Source organism: Tauraco erythrolophus, chromosome 4 (genome assembly GCF_009769465.1).
Source record: "Tauraco erythrolophus isolate bTauEry1 chromosome 4, bTauEry1.pri, whole genome shotgun sequence".
In the NCBI taxonomy this organism is placed as follows: domain Eukaryota; kingdom Metazoa; phylum Chordata; class Aves; order Musophagiformes; family Musophagidae; genus Tauraco; species Tauraco erythrolophus.
In genome coordinates this window covers 44058075-44064953 of record NC_141468.1, presented here as the reverse complement: position 1 = coordinate 44064953, position 6879 = coordinate 44058075, and positions in this window count along the sequence as shown.

Sequence of the window (6879 nt, the reverse complement as noted above, 5' to 3'; positions counted from 1 at the left end):
GAAAAGTCTAGTTGCAAAGCAGTACTGTATAGCTTTGGAACACTGTGTAATACATTGATTGTCCAAAAATTATGTTGACAAGGAAATCCCAGAAAAAAATAACTTAAGGAAGCAAAATTCATGTAATCTAAAGGATGTCCATTAGCGTACTTCCTTAGCTTTTGTCTCATGAGTCCTTCATCAGAAAGATTCCTATTTACTGTTCATAAACAATCAAACTACAATAATAACAAAAATGACCCTTTTCAATAATTACCCCAAATGACTGATACTGTATTTTTGTCATCTTGATCACACTGAGTTAATTTTTTTCCCATCTAAATAAAAACTAGAAAAAGAATTTTGTTTTTCTTTCTTTTAATATTTGACGCTATGAAAATATATGTCTTTCTCTTGTGGAGTACAGACACTGCTACACACTGGAGAGAGACAGATTTTCCCAACACTAATTTTTAACTGCTAGCATGTAAAGAAGTGATAACATAATGTATTACCGAGCAATACTGAAAGAGGCTATGGCAGCAACGGTGTTGTGTGGGTGGTGTCCAGAGTTAAGGGTTCTTAACCTTTTTACTTTCCTGTCTCATGTATCAAACACTTAGTGAAAGCCATTATGAGATGGTATTAACATGAACTGTTTTTAACAAGCTACGAGGGCAAGCTGGAAGCAGTACGCCACATAAAAAGTCTTCACTGAACTTCCATTTCAACAAAGTTATTTTCAGATGCCGTATGTATTAGCCCTTTGAAGTCGCATTCAGCTGCCATTAATATCACTAAACATTTGCTGAATCTGCTTTGGCTTCTGGGTAAGCTGTTTCTGATGTGGTAGCCTCGACCCATCAGTTGGGACACATGCACTGTTCTGAAGACGAACAGTGTGATGACCCATACTTTGGCCCCATACTTTATTTTAACTGTGCAGAGATTAACACGCTCCTGCTTGTCACGCCGACTCTCTGCGCAGACTGAATCTGAGCAAACAACAAGTGCTGCACAGAGATGCACTCTTCTGCTTCCAATGTCTGACACACGCATTTTAGCAAAAATGTGCCAGTAGTCATTAAAAATATTCGAACAACACTAACTGGTATAAACACTGTTCAAACACTCCTAACTGAACCGAATACTGAACGTCTCATATGTTCTTCTATTTACTTCATAGCCAATCTTTTTTTAGGGAAGACGTTTCTTCCTACCATGTAGGATTAGGTGCACAGTTTCAGACTAAGGAATTCAAATTTTCTGATGAAAGCCATACAAGCACTACGAGAGCACGTAGTGTTTGCCCACTGCACACTGGCAGGAGACATGAAAGCCAAGCAGGGTGCCTGGCAGGGTGGAACAAAAGAGCCCAAATCAGCTGTATGTGGGGCTACTCCCCAGCCAGGATGTTATGGAGTGATGTTAACAAACCTGCCTATGTACTCTGGGGGTAAAAAAGAAAACCAGCCCTCCACCTGTGAAAAAGATAAGAAAGATTTGCTTTTCTGTTGACCTTACCCTAACCTCAGTGCAGTTTGTTCTCAGAACTTTATAAAAAAATGTCTCATGCAAATTGCCTACGTTGAGAGTTTCTTTACAGTTTGGTAAAAAAAAATCCTGGTGGCTCATGGCCAGTGCAGAAAGCTGACACTGGTCAATTGACTGCAAAGCCTGGGGACCAGTATAACATACATCAGATCAAGGTCCACCCAGACAGCATCCCTGTTTTTGGTGTGGGATGCCCATGGTTCCCTTCCCTCTTTGTCCTCTAACTGTGGATGTGAGATCCAGATTGTTGCCGTCGTACTCATGGTCAGGGCAAAGTTGAATTGCAGAAGGAACAACTAAGAGATAAAGAGAAGTATGAGGACAATAACCCTTCTTCAGTTGATGTGTTGTTGTGTCTCATTGCCTCTCAGCATGGAGACCTTATACAAATGTAGTCTCCTGGCCATCAGTGAAGGGTGTAAATAGCTTTGATGATAGAATCAATCAGACTGAGGGTCTGCGAATGCTGCATCATGTTGCTTTATATGCAGCCTTTGAGCTTCTGCCCACATTTCATGTATTCCTTACCAACAGTAAGGGAAGTTTAGAAATGTGACTTTTGCCGAACGCTCACATGAAAGTGCCCACTGGCTTGGTGGTTGGCCTCAAGCACACTTTTGTTCTTTTCTTCAAAACAGCATCTGCTTTCACATTTTCAAACCAGAGTGCCCCAGTGAAATTTTCTTTTGAAATTGCAAAGATACGAAGAACACTAATGCAAGATGAAGTAAATGTCTATTACTTATAATAGCAGACTGGAGCTGAAGATTAAGAAAAATAGAATGGCAGGAAAAAGCATTAGTGAATGTCATCATGTGCAGATACCAGAAGCTACCAGTTAATATACAGTGTGCCAAGAGCAGGCATCTTTGAAGTATGAATGTATCTTTGTGCACAGCGGGAAAAAAACAGCAAAGATGCAAGAGAAAAATAACATGCTGAGTCTCAAACTTTTACTGTAACCCACTCATCCAAAGTCTGCCCCTGAAAAGATTAATGTCCTGGAAATGTAACTGAAAGGAAATCTAGATTACCTGTCCAGCTCTGAAAGTGAAAAACAGTAAAAGAGTAAATGAAAAGCTAATAATTCAGGACTAAAAGTTCAGCTTGAAAATTTAGCCTTTCTTACTGCTTTTGAGGATATCTGTTTACAGATATAGAATATAGTCTCCTGGAATGGATCTTGGGGAAAAATTATAGCTATGTATTTTTTAATGTATTTAAAGTCTATGGATGAAATCTTAGGCATACATTCTGGACCAAATTCTTGTTCTCCTCTTCTTGTAAGGTGGCTCCTGCTCCAAAAAATGTTCATATTGATAGCATTTGGGAATACTGTCTAACATAGAATCATAGAATCGTTAGTGTTGGAAGGGACCTCAAAGATCATCTAGTTCCAACCCCCCTGCCATGGGCAGGGAAACCCTCCACTACACCAGGTTGCCCAAAGCCTCATCCAACCTGGCCTTGAACACTTCCAAGGATGGGGCATCTACAACTTCCCTGGGCAACCTGTTCCAGTGCCTCACCACCCTCTGAGAGAAAAATTTTTTTCTTATATCCAATGTAAATCTACCCGCTTTCATTTTAAAGCCATTACCCCTTGTCTTATCACTACATGCCCTTGTAAAAAGTCCTTCTCCAGCTTTCCTGTAGGCTCCTTTTAAGTACTGGAAGGCTGCAATAAGATCACCCCGGAGCCTTCTCTTCTCCAGGCTGAACAGCCCCAACTCTCTCAGCCTGTCTTCATAGGAGAGGTGTTCCAGCCCCTGGATCATCTTCATGGCCCTCCTCTGGACTCACTCCAGCAGCTCCATGTCCTTCTTGTGTTGGGGACTCCAGAGCTGAATGCAATATACTGGGTGGGGTCTCACAAGAGCAGAGTAGAGGGGCAGAATCACCTCATTTGACCTGCTGGCCACACTTCCTTTTGATACAGCCCAGGATACGGTTGGCTTTCTGGGCTGCCAGCACACATGGCCGGCTCATGTTGAGCTTCTCATCCACCAGCACTCCCAAGTCCTTTACCTCAGGGCTGCTCTCAATCCATTCTCCGCCCAGCCTGTACTTGTGCTTGGGATCTCCCTGACCCATGTGCAGAACCTTGCCCTTGGCTTTGTTGAACTTCATTAGCTTCACACAGGCCCACCTCTCCAGCCTGTCAAGGTCCCTCTGGATGGCACCCCTTCCTTCCAGCGTGTCCACAACACCACACAACTTGGTGTCATCTGCAAACTTGCTGAAGGTGCACCTGATCCCACTTTCCATGTCACCAGCAAAGATGTTAAATAGCACTGGCCCCAGCAATGACCCCTGAGGAACACCACTCGTCACTGGCCTCCACTTGGACATTGAACCATTGACCACAACTCTTTGAGTGTGACCATCCAGCCAATTCCTTATCCACCGAGTGGTCCATCCATCAAAACTATGTCTTTCCAGTGTAGAGACAAGGATGTTGTGTGGGACAGTATCAAATGCTTTGGATAAGTCCAGGTAGACGATGTCAGTTGCTCTTCCCCTATCCATCAATGTTGTAACCTCAAGGAAATAGAAAGAAAACATAAGAAAACAGATCTGAGTGTGGCTTATTGTGAGTGTGGAGTCAACAGGGGCTGTGAGTGATCCATGTTTCATCTGTCTGTGGTTATCTGTGATTGATTGTAACAATCACATCCCTCAATGGACTAGCATTTCTAGCATAAACATTACTATGTGTAAATTAAAAGTTCATTTTTCCACAGTTATGTGCATCCACAACTTTGTATTTTGCTTCAAAGGCCAGCGCAGTTAATATTCACTAGCTTAAAACTTGCTTGTTCTTATTGTGATGATTGAACCAGTGCATTGAATTCATATCATAGTCTGCACAAAAATGGATTTCACTCAGATTAAACTGAAGTGCCAGTAAGATTCAATAACAAAAGTGTTTGTTTAAAGGAAATCAAAAAACCTTTTATAGGTATGACTCTAATAAATGCATTAAAAAAAAAGTGATGATTCATGTAAAATATTTGACAGCATTCATCCAGATCGAGAAAGGAGATTCTGCTAGTTTTTAAAAATATATCTAAATAAGAAGAAATTTTTTTCACCAGGTTAAACAAATCAATGCTTACTTTGCTCCAGGCAGCAAGTTTTTCCCTTTTCTGTACCACCAACATGGGCTGTTTCACTTGACTTGTCTTGTATTTTGGCATATGTGACAAACCTTTAGATTTTCCATAATGCCACAGTTCGTCTGAGGTCAATCTAAAATGTCCCTGATTCCCCTCTGAAATTTTTCAGTCCCTGAATAACCCTCACAGAGTCTTTTAAATGCATTTTTCTGTAAGCATTTAAGAATGATGCACCATTCTGTTTCTAGAAAAATTCTAAACAATTCCACTAAGAGCTCTGCCTCTCACTGGTGCAAGGGGCTGAGAACATGCTCAAGGTAGCTTTTAATGGGGGTGCTAATTGCTTTAATTTCCTTCTGCCAGGCATCATCCCTAGCTGCACTCACTTTTTGTCTCAGTTCTGGAACACTTTTCCAGCATGGACAGAGTCTTCTACTGGTTCTTGTTTGCCACACTTGAACTATGGATGTCTGTGACCACTGAGCCCTCTCGGGCTTCCCACTCACACCTGTCTGGAGGTGCAGAAGTTGGTCCTATCCTTTGGAAGTGGCCATGCTTTAGTCATTTCCTGGTAGTACTGATCTCCTAGAGAGTGCCTCAGCATCTTTAATATGATCAAAACAAAACAGGCTTTTAACAAAAGCTTGTTATCTGTATATTTAAATATCTGGGAGGATGCTGATCTCCAGTTTTACTCATACTGTTGTGAAAATTGCTCAGTTCTCCATGGAGAGCTTAGAGTTTATCTACAGAGTACATGTTGGTATTACAGGGTCTATCTGGCACTCACAAGGTCTAATAAAATCAGTCAGCATGGGTTAATTTGCCTGTTCAGGGGACTGGCATAATGTGGTTACATTCCCTCCAGCACCTGATATAATTTTTACAGCCTCTTACTATAACTTCTTGTGCCATCACCATCATTGTCTTCTGCTGTCATAAAACTTCGGGACCCCTCCAGCTTCTTGAGCTTTCACTTAAGTTTTCATCCCAAGTCCACCAAACGCCTCTGCCTGGTAATTGCTCTTAAACTGGCAATCTGGTCAAGATGATCAGCCTCAAAAGACTTGGTTCTCTATTAGAGTCTTTGGCATCCTTCCTCACCAGGGCAACATCCACTCTGACTAAGGCACCAGAGGTTTTAATCTTTTAAGGCAATTTTAACCTCTACGTTTTTCCACTAAGGATTTTGTCTTTGTCCACAGCACTCCTGACCTTATGTTGTTTGTCAGTTACTCACAGCCAAGGCATCTGGAAGTTATCTATCTGCTTCATCCTTTATCTTAAAATTTTGGCATGTCCATCATTTAACTAGCTCTTACTTGAGGCAAACTTGTTTCTGAGGTTCAGTGTGTAAGTTCTTTACACAGTGCATGTTTTTGCCAGAAACGCTTGGTCATGGTTGCAGACCACCCAGGTGAATGTCAGGGCTAATATCTGAAATCTTTGTTCTCAGAAATGATCCCATTCCAGAAGACTAGGTAGGTACATTTGAATGCATGCACTTATGCAAGACTCACTGACTTTGGATGCACTTAAAAAATGTCTTTAAGTGTCTTAGTGAATCACCATTATGATCAAAATCTAGACTGCAAATTAATGCCCTTTGAGCAGATAAAGATCTTGTAAGTAATTTCTTTGAAGTATTGCTTAAAGATTGCTTCCTTTTCTAATTCTTCAATAAGGTGACTCAGCTCCTTCTGATCATTCACAAAAATCTGCTGGAAATGTTTAATCAGGAAAATTCTGGCAGCTTCCAGCTGAATCTGTCTTTCAAGGGCGACTGTTGCTTCTGCTTACTAATAATCAGACAGCAGGGAAAAAAACAAGGCAAGCATAAATTAACCTGGAAATAGCAGCATTAAATGTTTAATGGCTCTGGAGACTGCATATCTTTGGGTTATTAATTAACATAATTGTACATACTGTTTTGTCCAACAAGGTTTTTCTTTGGGAAATCTCGTACCTTTATTCATGGATTATAAACCCCACCACTCTGGGGTGTTGTTCCGTACCCCTTTCTGGTCTCACCTTTACGTGAGCATACAAAAGGACTCGAGTACTCACCTGACTTGCCCCCTCCACCGTTAGAGGTTACATCCAACACCAAGAGCCTCCAAGACACTGCTTGGTGGTGCCTGACCCCAAAGAGGTCTAATTTTCCAGCACTAATAGTAAATCTTCGCAGCTGCCTGCGCAGCTGCTGCGGGCATGCCAGCTGCTTTCC